Source organism: Mastomys coucha, unplaced genomic scaffold (assembly GCF_008632895.1).
Source record: "Mastomys coucha isolate ucsf_1 unplaced genomic scaffold, UCSF_Mcou_1 pScaffold15, whole genome shotgun sequence".
NCBI lineage: Eukaryota > Metazoa > Chordata > Mammalia > Rodentia > Muridae > Mastomys > Mastomys coucha.
Genome location: NW_022196897.1, coordinates 99,948,862 through 99,964,071, shown reverse-complemented (window position 1 = coordinate 99,964,071; position 15,210 = coordinate 99,948,862). Strand labels below are relative to the sequence as shown.

The window sequence follows — 15,210 nt, the reverse complement described above, 5'->3', positions numbered from 1 at the left end:
ATATAAGCCTTCCACACAATGATCATGCCTTTAAGACATGACAGTAACTCTCTATCTGAGTAGGATATGTGGTCTCCAACACCCTAGTCAATCTTTTAGATGAGACAATCTCAAACATCTTACAGAGTCTGTGTTGGTTTCTCTGGTGCCACAGGCCCTGTCTGAAAAAGATGTCTCTAACCCAACCACTGACCATAATGGCACCTGTTATCTTCCTGTCTCCTATTATTTACCTGTAGAAACGTCTAAATATTGACTTGTCTAAAATGTAATATTTTCCAAAACATACTTGCTCATCTCTCGCTGGGATTTTTATTTTCTTCATTCAATTTCTTGTGGGTTTTAAACCTCCCTTTAATTAAGTATTGTATGGGAATATAACATGTAAACTAACTATAAAATTTGGGGAGCAGAAAAATGGAGCCTAAGTAGAGAGCTAGGAGAGGAGGAGTTCTCTTAATTTGAGGCAAAGTTCAGTCCATCCTTTCTGTGACTGCATCCCCATTTTACTCTTTCTTACCTATGAAAAATAATGTGATTACAATCAATAGATCAAAAACAAACCCAACGATCTCTTCTCTACTGGCAGCATGACCAATAGGATTTACTTATAAACAAATCCAACACTCGTACTTATCTCCAACAATATTCTTTCATGTAACCATGCTTTTAAAAGCATTTAGCCTTCAAATTTTTACATGTCCTAATAATTGAATTATTATTATTGAATAATATAATTGAATAATTATAATTATTGAATTATTATTAGAATTGAATCCAGCCCCATAAACAGTCTATCAGCAGTCAACCACCTGAAGAACAATTATCTGAGTGATTCACCATTCTACTGTCAAGGTTACTCATTTCATGCTTTTCATTAAGGTTTGTTCTGTTTTCAAGTCTTCTTCACTTTAAAATAAGACACATTTAGTTTTTACTAACATGCTCAGGCAAAATAGCCCATTTTACATTTAGGATATGGGCTGAGTTAGTCTTACAAACCTGATCCACATTCAAGAAACGACTATTTTATAGCATTGTCAAAATATGTTTCTACTGATAGCCTTCCATATAAGGATAAAGTATATACAATATATAAACTAATATATATCAAATCAATATATATGCTGCATTACATAGTTGTCCATGTAATTATTTTAAGTGTAAACTCCATTCATACACAGAATATTTAGTATGGAGAACTTAAACTTAGAAGAAAGCAGAAATTAACTGTCTTGTTTTCAAGTCTTTAGTCCCCACTGTAAATTAAAGTAGCAACATTATCAAGGTGACCCAAACTGCAAATTTCTATTACCTGATTTAAAAAAAAAAAAAAAAACCTTAAGTGTGGTGTGTCCATACAATGGAATGCTATTCAGCCATAAAGAATAAAATGCTGATTCCAGCTAATATGTGCATGAGCCAATAACCATTAGAAGAGTGTTGACGTAGAAACAGGAACTCAGAAAAGCTGTAGCTATGAGCTGAAGCTGCCCTCACACCACTGGTATTAGATTGGCACTAAGCACTGAGTTTAGTCGAAGTTGCCATGACCTTTATTTGACTATTGCACACCTAGGCCTAGCACTGATGTCAAACTTCCCCAAATACTTTTCATTACCACAAAACATAAAACATCCAAGAAAGAGAAGACATGAACTCTGTGCCCTTAAAGCAACTGAGCCCAGTTAGGACTTTTCATTGTGGTTGACAAAATGTTTCACCTTTACAGCCAAGGCACTTGATAACTCCAGCCTTCATTCTCTGCCCTGCCTAGGCAGAAACTTTTAGCTCCACTAGGGCTTCAGAGAATTGATTTCCCCAGTCCTTGGAGCCCAGGTGTGCTTTGCTGAAATTTATCTATCAGCCCCAGGCAATGCCAGTATACCAAAATGGATGCATTCAGGGTTAAGCACCTAAGCAGCAATTTCCCTTTGAGCACTGCTATGTGATAAAGCAGTAGACTTCACTCCTCGAGTGAAATGTACTGCATAGGCTGGAGGGAATAGAATGGGAAGAACTTCTCGTGGCTATTTGTCCTAGTAATTGACTAACAGAGAACAATGAGCAGTAGTCCTCAATAGCAGTGTCCTGTTGGAAGCACCTGCCTCCAAATCCCCTTCCTCTTACACTGGCTATAAATGGGATGCTGCTCAGAGAAGCACACTTCTCCATTAAATGGACGAATTTGACCCCTTGAACATGAGCAACAGCAGCATAGCACCTACAAACAATGAAGAGATCTATTTCCATTGCATTCCAGAATTTGTGAGGCTTTTTGAGGTTGAAAACAATCTTCCCATGGTCCATCTTGAGGCAGTGACCAGACTGAGTCTGAAGACAATGTTTCCGTCCATCACACGCTGACAGGAAGCACCTCCAGATAACTCTCCAAGCATTTCTCAGACTATATAAATTAAACACTTTGATGGGAAATGTAAAAAGTCTCTGAAGTATATGGCCACTGCCAGGGACTTCTCATTGCATGTTAAGCATGTAGTTTGCACATTTCCACAGGTTAGTTGAGCCTGTTCACAAAAAAGCACAAATTCGAAGTCCATAACTTTATATAAAAGCCTATTCAAAAGCTTAAATATGCAGCTTAGTTAGAATAGTTATGCAGAAGAGGAAAACATTCCTTCCCTGGGTAACAGCCTGGCAGGTTTCCCGCCTCCATTCCTCTTTTTGTTGCTATCTCTGCCCTCAGCATGCAATGTTTTTTAAGTATTGCAAAATGTCAATACACAAACAAAGGAAACTTGAGGCAGCCCCTGCTATCACAGAATCTTGCTTTATAAAGCCAGAAACACTGACATGTAAGGAAACCTTATTCCCCTTCCCTCCCTCTCTGAACATGATTTGCTCCCCTCCTCCCTCTTCATATATAAATAAACAGAACGTGTCTGTGTAGTTGGTGCTTTTTCTCCTTTGGTCTTCATAATCAAGGGCTATTATAGCAATAGATCTTATCTGTGGAATGGCAGTCCCTCTGCACCTTCAGTTCAGGTTTTTGTTTATGCTTGGCTGCCATTGTGGCTGTTCCTGATAGTTTTAGGTCAGCCATGACAGACTATAGGTGACACTAAATAAACAAGCTGGGAGTCTGGGACCAGCCAGGAAGAAGTGGTACTGGGGCTCACAGTTTGATTTTCGTTGATTAATCACCCCTTATATTTAGAAGAACTTATTGTGTACAGTACCTGCTTGTCTGGCTTAGCAAATTACACCATCAACAGGCAAGGACTTAGCAAACCTCATAAACAAAGGGAAACCCGGAAGACAAGCACAGCTTACCCAAGTGCACAGTGAAGCAGCCGACTTCAGGAGCATGATCAGGGCTGTTTATTTATTTTTTGAAATAGCTCATAGCTCTTTCTTCTGCTGCTTGTTATCCTGCTGTGACCTGAGTCACCTTGTCAAGCCACCTCCCAGGTCGCCCAGATCTCCACAACCAGCAGCCTAATCATTTCGAATGATAAGAAGGGCCCCAACTTGGCTCTGTAGAAACTCTGCATCTCTGCATGCATGTGTACACAGGCATGTATGTGCATGTCCTTGTGTGTGTGCATGTGTGTGTGTGTGTTATAGTTATCACACTTAATGAGGAAGCTACTGAACAGTCTCATGCTTTAATAAGTTCTCTGTTCTCCAGTTCGATTTAGCATCACCTACCAAGTTTCCATTGTATATCAATTACTACAGTGCTCACTACAAAATTATCATTAGCTATCATTTTCCTCAAATGATTTCCAAACTTAGGCAAAGAGTTGTGGGTTGTGTAGCTAGCTAGAAACATCTGAGGGGAAAACAATTTATTCTTTGAATTCTACATAATGTCAAATCATGTTATCAGGAATCCTGAAAAATTCTTCAATACAAATTTAGTATAAATAAGATTCTAGGGAGTTTCTCACCTTGCAATAACAAAAGATTATGACAAAATGTACTTGAATAATTAAAAAAAAATATGCCAAAGCCATAATAGACAATTCATGAACAGCTATTACCAGAGCTCTTCACCAGCTCACACAGAGACCAACACCTTCAAAACATTGTTTTATCCAGAGATCAGCTTTTTAAAATTGAGGATAATGCTCTATTTTGGTAAGTCTTTAGGAAATTGGGCCTACTTTCACTTTCCCAATGCCAAAGGGAAATAAAATGATATAATCTTTGTGTAGACTAAGAAAAATTCCCCTGGCCATAAAGACCAGCATATTCTAAGGCAGGCCTTCTCCCATTTTAATTTGTGTAAGAATCACCTGGAGATCTTTCTAAAATGAGATTTTGATTAAACAAGTCAGGTGGGGATGGAGTCACCACTTGTAACTAATTTGGGGGCAATGAAGGGACCACATGAACCACACTGCATTGCAATGTTAAAACACACCTAGATACTGGAAGGTAGCAGAGAGAGCAAGACACTCTAGAGGAGCAGTGATTATAATGTGGTGTGTACATATGGTGTGGGGAGGGGTGCATGTGTGTGTGTGTGTGTGTGTGTGTGTGTAGAAAGAAAGAGAGAAATAGAGGAATACAGAGAGAGAGAGAGAGAGAGAGAGAGAGAGAGAGAGAGAGAGAGAAACAGAGGCAGAGGATGGAGAGGTGAGGCTCAAAAATATAGCAATGCTTTAAGCCTAGAGGTTTCCTTAGATAGACATAAACACTGTATCCTATTATGAAGGCATTACAAGGTTCCTCTGGTATAGTCTTGTGGGTATGTATTAAGCACTCTCTCTCTCTCTCTCTCTCTCTCTCTCTCTCTCTCTCTCTCTCTCTCTCTCTCTCTCTCTCTCTCTCTGTGTGTGTGTGTGTGTGTGTGTGTGTGTATGAAGGAATACAGTATTGATGTTCCAGAGAGAGAATATATAATGCACGTATGTGAGGATGAGCCATATGAAATTGTGAATAGTAATAGTTTTTCACTTTCACCCTGACATATAACCATGCCACATGGTTGAGGAGCATTTCATAAAGAGAGCAATCACATGGAGTTGGATGAGGTTAACAAAGCTAAGCATGAAGCCTTGGGTAGGAGCTGAACTTGGGGTGAGTAGGAAAAACAAAATGAAACATTTGTTAGGAAAGTCAAAAGAAAGTGCCACAAACTGCATATATGATGAACAGAGATTTATTTTATCATAGGTTGGAGCTTATAAATGTAGGATCACTCATTAACAGAAAGGCTTTCTACTGAGGCATGATCCCTTAGTGCATAATGTCTATTTCATCTTTTCTCTGGTTGTACATAGTCATATGTCTTCTGTATAACTTTGTGCCCTTATTTCACCTTCTTATGAGAAAGTGAATAACATTGCATTAGGGGGCACCAATTAGATCATTTCAGCTTCACTGCTTTGGGGTCTTCTATGCTCAAGCTCCACCCAGTGTGGAACACAATGTCCTTCTGCTGCCTTCATATCAAGATATAGAGCTCTCAGTTACTTCTCCAGTACCATGTTTGCTGTGCTTCCCACCATAATGATAATGGACTAAGCCTCTGAAACTGTAAGCCATCTCTAATCAAGTGTTTTCCTTTATAAGAGTTGCCTTGGTCTTAATGTCTCTTCACAGTAATAAAACTCCTGCTGTGATAGGCCTGATATTGCTTCTGTTTGGAAGAATGTAGACTTTGGAACTTTGGATTAGGAAAGCAGTAGAATGCTTTAAGCAGGGCTTGATGGGTCATCCTAGTAGGAACATGGAAGATATTAGTATTGAGGGGTGATTTGAGCAGCAAGATTCTAGCTCAAGAAGTTTCAGAGGAGAAGAATTTTACTATGTTGCCTAGAAATCATTCTCATGATTTTTTTTTTTTTTTTTTTTTTGGTGAAGAATGTGGCTGCTTTTTGCCTTTGTCTGAAGAGTCTGCCTGAAGGTAAGGAGGAGAGAATTAAATTAATTGCATAAGCAAAGGAAAACTTGAAGCAGCCTAGTATGGACTCTGTCTTGTATTTCACTCTTATGTTTTGATGAAACAGCAAGAAAAATACAAAATGTATGGTCAAGTGTTCAGGAGGCACCAGGAATTAGAATGAAGCTAAATCCTGGGTTCAAGGAAATAAACTGGTTAAATATATTAAATTGATTTAAGGTATTGGTGACTTTGGAGCAAGATCCCCCAAAGCTAAGGTTCCATCCTATGAAAAGGAATTAAAGAAAAGCTTAGGTCCAGGTGTGGTGGTACACTCCTTTGATCCCAACATTCGTGAGACAGAGGCAAGCAAATCTCTGAGCTCACAGCCAGCCTGGTCTACAGAGCAAGTTCCAGGACAGCAAAACTTAGGCAGTGAAGGAAAGCAAGGAAAACAGAAATCTGGTATATATTTAATTGAATGAGAGGGCCATGTTCCAGCCTCAGAAAAGAGCAGAACTTGGTAGCTTTGTCCATGTGGCTCTGGCTTTAGAATTAGGGATAAAAGAAAGGGGTTATGGAATCTCCCTCCACAACTAAGGAAAGTTGCTGAGGCCAGTCATGTGGCAGTGGTATAACTGCATGGAGGCCCAGAAAGGCCATTGTGTGAAGTTGTGAAAGGCTATTGTGTGAGGCTGTGAATTTGAAGCCTGGATAGCCTTGGAGACCTCAAGGTATTGGAGATTCCAGAATCATTATATACCTGTCAAGAAAAGCTGCTAACAGGGAGAGGAATGAGCCCAGAGGAAAGAAGTATGTTGCAGTCAACAAAGCTAAAGGGAGTTGAAGATCTGAAGACCATTTTGACATCAGACATGAAGATACAGAGTTAGGAATTTTCTCAGCTGGTTTTCTGTCTTGCTTTGGTCTAGTGTTTCCTTACTGTGTTCCCTTCCATACATTCTGGAATGCTAATGTATATCCTGTGCCATGATATGTTGAAAGTATGTGATCTGCTTTTATTTTGATTTTATACAGGTTTGCACTTAAGCGACTGTATGAATCTCAGAAGAGACTTTGAACTTTGGACTTTTAAACATTGTTGAGACTATGATAGACTATGGGGACTTTTAAAGTTAGACTAAATGCGTTTTCCATTATGTTGTGGCAACAAGTCTATGGGCACGAGGGAGTAGAATGTGGTGGTTGAAGAAGGTTGGCCCCCATAGACTCATGTGTTTGAATGCTTGTCTCATAGAGAATGGCACTATTAGGATATACAGACTTGTTAGAGGAAGTGTGTCATTGTGGGGGAGGTTTGGAGATCTCTTTTGTTCAAACTTCACCCAGAATGGAATAAAATCTCCTTCTGCTGCCTTCAGATGAAGATGTAGAAATCTCAGCTCCTTCTCCAGCATCATGTCTGCCTGGACACTGCCATGCTTCCCACCATGATGGTAATGAACTAAGCCACTGAAACTGTAAGCCAGCCCCAATTAAATGTTTTCCTCTTTAAGATTGGCCTTGGTCATGGTGTCTCTTCACAGCCATAAAGCCCTACCTAAGACACTTAAATTTTTTCAAAACATATGAAGAGTCATTTAAATTTCTGAATTTTGAGGCAGAGTCTCAGCCATGAGATCCAGAGCCCAGAAGAAATGTGAAGGCAACAAACAAGTTGTTTAAAAAGGCAGCATGAGTAGAGTTTTGGAGATCTTCACTGACATTTGAAAGGACAATTTAAGTGATAAGATCATGTGTAAATCTGAGGAGAAAGCAAAGGAAGTGAGGACACTATAGAAGAATCAAAGAGATATTCTGGACCTAGCAAATGAGCAAGCCTCAAAAGTCATCCCTGGACCAGCCCAATTATGAACCCACTAAACTTGATTTTTTTCTCATTAAATCACTCCTCTTTTCCAGAAGAGAAATCAAATTTCAGCATCATAAACAATGTACATGTTTCCTGCAATCTTTTTCATACTGTTCTTTCTCTTCCCCTTGGTGAGACTCCATGATAAGTCACCCTCCTCTTGAAGATAGGGGTACCTGCAACTACGATCTTCAAACATAAAAATGGAAATGGCTCTCTTCTGATACAAACTTGCTTTAAGAATGTAGGTCTGCAGTGTGTCTATGACTCCATGACTGCTTTATCCACTAAGGCTGAACAGGAGCCGTCTGGTGTTCTAAACACCCAATGCTTCTTTCTCACAATTCTGAAGACTGACATCTGAGATCTGGGTGCTATCAGTATTAGGTTCTTAGTGTAGATCTCCCTGGATTGACCATGGCTGTCTCTTGTTTGCCCCTACACAGTAGAGCAGAGAGTGGAAGCAAGCTGCCCGACATCACCTCTCATAGCCATACTAACCTCCTTCATGAATGCTTGATCTCCATAATAAGTTCCTTAAGGCTCCAGCACTTAATAAAAGCACACTGGAAGTCAGGACCCTAACATAAACTTATAGAAAGTGGGGACACAAACATTCAGCCGACAGAAGTGAACTCAGCAGTAACAGAGGGTTAGGTTCCCTAGGTGCTCTAGGTTCCACCTGAGGAATTCATTTCAGAACCTTCTGCACAGCATTCTTAAATACCCAAGAAAATAATCTCAAGGTGAATCAGTATGAAGCAGAGTCAAAGGTTATTATTTGAAAAATATTTTTAACATAGATTTAAAGACATAGGCATCAAGAGATGGAAGGAAGAGTGGGTTCTCCAGGGCAAATCACCATTAAGTGTCATAGCTGTACAACATTTGGAAAGCTTTTCGGGTAACTCTATTCAAAGGGTTTTAAAAGACAGATTTTAAATGCTTGGTATACTTGTATTAAGCAACACTAATTGGGTTCAGTGGGTTAAAAAATTAAAAGGAGAAAGCATGAAGGCGAAGGGTCTGTTGGGTTCCTGAGAGGAGGGGTAGGAAGAAGCCGGGTTACATGTGATCAAAGCACATTGTTTCCATGTTTGAAATTGCCAAAGTATAAATAAAATGCATTTTTAACAAAGATATTTCTTATACTTTACTGTTGTCTAAGAAACTCTTTTTTATTAAATGAGATCCTAACATGGTTTTGGGTTGCATTATACAGGCTAATAGAGGATAGAGCACAAACCTAGATCAGAACAGAAAAAGGAATGTTTATTTTTCATAGACTACAAGAAGTCAAAGCATGTATTTTGACTATAAACATGGCTCATGTCTTGACTGTAAGATTCTCTTAATACTCAGCCAGTAGGAGGGGCTAACTTCCCTTTCACATTGCTTTCATCTTCCATCTTTATATCTTATATTTAAAATGTTTATAATATTATGTATCAAGGTGATAAAATGTCACATCCAATACATGGCAGAAGATAATATTATGAAAATGGAAGTAAATTTTATGCAAATATGAATAGTTTAGAATTTCCCATGGAAAACTTCCATTCAGTTCACAGATGGTTCATTTGGGGTGGTGGGTGAATTGGGGCTTAAGTACGATCACTTGGAAATTCAGTTCCACATGGATTTACCAACATTTCTCTTTTCCTCACAAAATGGAATAGGCAGTCTTAGCATGGGATTGTGTCTGTGATTCTGGCCTTTCGGTCTTTGCTTTGAAGTATTTGGTTTTCACCTGAATATTGCATTCTTCCTGCACTTGGTTCTGAATTCAGAACCTACAATGCTTGATTCCTTGCTCATTCCAAATCCTTGATTCATCTTGACATTCACCATTTAGCAAAGGTGTCAAATACTCGGAATTGTTTTTATCAGAGCTGAGAGCATGGTAACTCTACAAAATCTCTATTGTACTCCATCTTATACACTGCCAGTGTCCCAGTGCCAGGAAGATGCTCTGATACATAGTTGGCATTTAATACATATTGTTGGATAGATGAATACTCTAGGATTGACTCTTACCATTGCAGAAGAAAGTCCTGTGGTTCCTTTCCAATTACAGAGCACACTCTTAACCAAGTTTGGTTCTTAGCACCCACTTAGGCAGCTCACAGCCAGCTATCGGGATTAGGTACACTTTTCTGGCCTCTCAAGCACCTGTATGCACACACACACACCCACACCCACACCCCCACACACAAATACCCCCACACACAAACACACACACACACACATACACACACACACACACACAGAGAGAGAGAACTACACAATTAAACAATAAAAGTAAAATACTATTCCAAACTACATGGAAGGTCGTAAAATTACTGAATAGCAGGAAACTTTCTCATAAAACACATAAATATATCATTACTCTCTCTATAAGAGTCAAAATAAATGGACCTGTCAATCACCTGGAAAGGAAAATACCCATGAGGGGAAGTATATATTCTAGATTATTTAGAAATGGTACAAAGCCTACCTAAAGTAAGGGTTGACACAATAGTCTCTTTGGCCAATGTCCATCTCATCTCTTGAGAATGTTCCACCTTACTCTGCAGTGAGCTCTCTCTTCTATACTATGCCCTTGTGTGCCTCATGTGAATTATTCCAATGGAGATCACAGGGTCTGAGGAGAGGAAAGAGTTCAGAAAGAGAGTACAATGACACTTGCAGGCACTTGTCTCCTTAACCTTAGAAAGTAAGAAGAAAAGTCTCAACGCATAGGCAAACCTCTTTTTCAGACAGACCTCTTCCTTTAAGAAAATTTCTTAAAGCTTTAACTAAATTAAGGTATCTCTGAAGTCCCTTTATCCTTCTAATCTGAATAAAATTGCCTTAGCATTTTTTTCACCTTTTGCAAAAAAGACTTGAGTGGTAGCTTTTTGCTTCCAAACTATGTTTTAAGTAGTGAAGCTTTTGTGTGAGGGGATGTTGGCCAGAGTAGCTGACACTAGGATAGTTTAATTAGTTCCACATTTGCCTCCTATCCAGGTCCAATAAATATGCATTCATCGGCACAGCTGCATCTCAGCATGCACATTTAAATTAAAGAGGCTTCCTCAGAGGCGGGGGCAATCCTGGAATCTCTTCCCTGTGCCAGAAGCCACATCAAATCTTGAATCAGTTGTCTCCTCAGAATTTCTTCATAGAAATAGGTGTCTACTTGTGACAATCACAAACACATTGTCACATATTAGATTTTCATAATGATGCCTAATGACCTAGGAATCTTCTTTAAACTCTGCTAAGAGCTACTTAGTTTCTTAAAATAAAGGAATATTTTTCCTTTCTGTTTTTTAAATAATATATACTGATGATATTTGACAAAGACTTTCAAACCTACTATCCATTGACTTTCCTTTTCATTTTCATTCTTGGCTTTTCTAGAATTAAACATTATTAATTTACAATAAAATAGAACCAAAAATGTTCTCTCTCTTTCTCTCTCTCTCTTTATATATATATATATATATATATATATATATATATATATATATGAGAGAATATATTTGGAATATATATATATTCCAAATGAGAGGTATCTCAGATCAAAGAGATTGCCTCAAGAAATATTTAAAATAAGATGCTATGCTTTGCACATCAATATTTTCAAATGATGTAGGAAAGTTTCCCCATTGAGAAATTTATAGCTTTCAGGAAGTGGGCCATTGTTCACAGGTTCTGACCTGTGCTGTGTCATTCATCCAAAGCTTGTACCTGACATAAGTATGACAGATGAGCCAGCTCACTGTTTGCTCTCCCTTGCAGATGGGGTGGGTGTCCATCTTTTCCAAAAGAAGATGTACAGGGATGAGATGGATGTGCATTCACCAGGCACCTGCAGGGTTCTTGTATGTGTGACAGGCAATGGTGGCACCTGCCATGACATGGAATCAGGCCAGAAGATGTCAGGACCAACACCAAGTCATCTCAGACTAGATCCTTCAGGGAGGATCCAGAATAGTAAGGCCTGGTTAACCATCTGTATGACCCTCTGATCACTGTCTACATTGTGACTTTACAAACCGTCACTAAGTTACAACCATCCCCACATGGTATTTGTAGCATGGATAGGACACTCAATACATCTCAAAGGCAGACATAAGATGAATGAGTCACAGGGGAATGGCACAGGGGAGGGATAAGGAATGGAAAAAGAAGAGAAAGATGCTGTAGGGAAGCTTGCTTTTTCTCTTACTCTTCATGACTGCAAATTATGAGAAGGTTAATGGTTTTTACTGTCCTAAAATACACCTATACCTGCCAGGTTCCTGAAGGTTAATTGCTACTGCTAGGGGAGCTGCCCTAATTTGTACTGCCTTTTAATGACCTTCCTGTAGGCAAATGCTAGAAGAGGCCTGCCTGCAGGTGTGCTGCACACCCACCAGATGATGGCCCTCCCTGGGAAAATGCTGCCCACAAGCCTGAGTTACTGAGGAAGTTTATTAGTGATTGGCAGTGATTGATAGTCCAGGGTAAATGTTGCTGGGCCATTTCACATTTTCAACTGTCTTAGAGAGTTTCTTAGTTGAAATTTCCCATTATGCTTCAACTGTTCCCTTTCTGTCACCTTGAAGTTTCTGTCCACAATGAATTCCTGTAGTCCAATGCATGCCTTTGAGAGTTGACAGGAGATGGGAACGTCACAAGGCAGCCGAGTCCTAGTTCACAGTCACACTGCTTCCTCTCCTCTGGGTGATGTGACTACATGTTCATATTCAAAATAATTGAAATGTACTGACACCTGTCTGAAAAAAGAAATTCAGGACATAGAATTAACATAATGCTTGCCACAAAGTGGTTTCCAGTGACTGTGCAATGAAACTGACCTACATTTGGGCAACTTCTTACTCTGAAAAGTAAACATTAGAAATATCTGCCTTAATCAGAACTGTGGTGCACTAATTCTAGACTTGGGATGGATGAGCACAACTTTATGATCAATGTCAACAACATAGCAAGATTCTCTCTCAGGAAAAAACAAATAAACAAACAAACAAAACTCCCAAAACAAAAAGCAATGTCTTAATAGTCTTTGGTTGAATTAGGGAAAAGCTAGAAGAAGCTAAGGAGGAGGGCAAGTAAGAAGAGCATCAGTCTCACTTAACCTGAATCCCTGAGACCTCTCAGACACTGGACCACCAACCCGGCAGCATACACCAGCTGGTATGAGGCCTCCAACACATATGCAGCAGAGGACTGCAGGTCTGGGTTCAGTCAGAGAAGATACACCTAATCCTCAAGAGACTGGAGGCCCCAGGGAGTTTAGAGGTCTGGTGGGGTGGAGGGATATGGACATCCTCATGGAGACAGGTTGGTGGGAAGGAGGTATGGAATGGGGAACAATCAGAGGGTGGACCAGGAGGGGGATAAAGTCTGGAGTGTAAAAAAAGATTAAATAAAATAAAAAATAAAAAGTATACATAAGATAAGAGGCAGTCTTTGATTATGAATATAAAAACATTACAAATATATGACTTATTTTAGCCCCCATTATTCTTATTTTGCTTTAAAGCAGTTTTGTCTTATGCAATCTTCTCCTATCTCTTTAATCGGTTGACAGTGAAACACACCAATATACCCCTGCCCCTCCTCACCTTCAACCTTAAATTGTTCAAGAAATAGCTAGAAAAATCATGCAGTCACTCTTATACATAAAAGTGCAAGAGAGAAGACCATACTTGATTAGTCATACATGCTAAATGACTAACACTGTTTTCCTTATTTATTCATCTCTTTGGTTCTGGAAAAAAATGTCTATCCTTGGGGACTCTTTTTATAAGGCAATACAAGAGGTAGGAGCCATATACCTTATCTAATAACTCTGCAGCATAAAAAGATAGTGTATTTTTAATCCAATTCTGTGATTGTGATTTTGGTACTAATAATCAACTTGTTATAATCCTGTTTATTCATCTATGTAAACTAGAATTGACACCATCTGTCTTGCCAGTGCTCCTAAGTGGTTGAAGGGTCAAAAATACATTATTTCTATATAGTTCATATAGGAATACCATGTAAACTATAGAAGTACCACAATTCAAGCATTCATCGATATCCTGGTGAAGAGTACATACTAGTTCAATTGCATCAAATATTATGGCATGAACTGAGAGACCTAGTGTATGCTCCCTCCAGTTTCTTTTTGGAGGCACTCATAGCTATGAATTTTCCTCTTAGCCCTGCTTTCATTGTATACCATAAGTTTAGGTATGTTGTACCTTCCTTTTCATTAAAATTTTAAAAAGTCTTTTATTTCTTTATTTCTTCCTAGACCAAATTATCATTGAGTAGAGCATTGTTCAGCTTCCATTGTTTTTGTTGTTATTGAAGAGCAGCCTTAGTCCATGGTGAAAAGTGAAAAGTTTAACATTTTAATTCTTGGGAAATGCTGAGCAGAGAAGGGTAGAGATAGGGCACAAGCCAGGTACAATCATGTGTAGTGTTATTTAACAACTCCGTCTTTTTCAGTCACAGAACATAATCTAATTTTCCTGATAATTTGAAGAAGGTGTGATCCTGTTCTTTGCTTTCTGTAAGAATAGAGCAGACTTACAGGATATCACCAGGTTATTGCCACTCTTTGATAAGAAATCCTAGAGCTGGCCTTAATCTCTGTGGATACATAGCATGAGTAGAAAATAAACTTTGTTGTGTGACAACACTGAAAGATCTAAGATGACTTGCTACTTCTATTCTGACGGTATGAATCAAAAATACATTGGTACTCTAACCAGCTGCCGATGTCAGAGTGGTTCCTACTCGTGCTGTATGTAATTCCTGCTCTATGATTTAAGGGAGTCACAGTGACTTTCTTTTGTATGGTTCATACTTGAAAATAGTGTTTGGGACTAGTTTAGCTATGAGTTGTCTTTAGTATTTGTTTGAAAATTGCAAGAAGTATAGCATATGTAGCAGGGAGGAATGGATTCTTATGAAGACCAAGGAGCAACTTTATAGCTTCCAAAGGCACTGTTCTGCTCTCAACTGGACATCGGAAAATCAACTGGCCCAGGACATCTAAAAACACTTTCATGATGCGGCAGTAGAAGTTAGGGTTTATATTCTTCTTATACCCTCCAGTTTTATGTGATACTAGATTTATTGAAAAACTATTGAGAAGATTAGGTCATAGAAAAGGTTAAAGGAGTATAAACAAGGGCGATTCCATATATCATTTGCAGTCCCAAGAACAGGTAGAGATAAATTCTCTTCTCAGAAAAGAGTAAATGACTGCTACTTCCAGAGTTTTGTTTTATTTTGTATTTTCATTATGATTTTTAACATTATTTATTTTGTCACTAAGTTCATATTAAAAGCTAGAGAAAATATTTAGATCCATTGCATAGACCAGAAGGAAGCAAGACACCTTAACTGAAAACACAACTGGATTTATGTAGTAAAACAATAAATTATTTTTCTATCCACATTGAGATGACATTACCAGGAGAAATAGTGTCAAAAA

The 15,210-nt window shown here is 38.8% G+C and overlaps 1 long non-coding RNA gene across 1 annotated transcript in view; it reads right to left on the bottom strand.

Annotated features, from left to right (window-relative positions):
- Positions 1-11,517: 11,517 nt before the first annotated feature.
- Positions 11,518-15,210, bottom strand: part of LOC116092319 — a 12,139-nt gene continuing 8,446 nt past the window's right edge. The window contains exons 3-4 of the long non-coding RNA XR_004119202.1: positions 12,316-12,493; positions 11,518-11,622 (exon numbers count right to left, since the gene is read on the bottom strand). This is a non-coding gene — a long non-coding RNA (uncharacterized LOC116092319). The remainder of the gene's footprint in view (positions 11,623-12,315; positions 12,494-15,210) is intronic.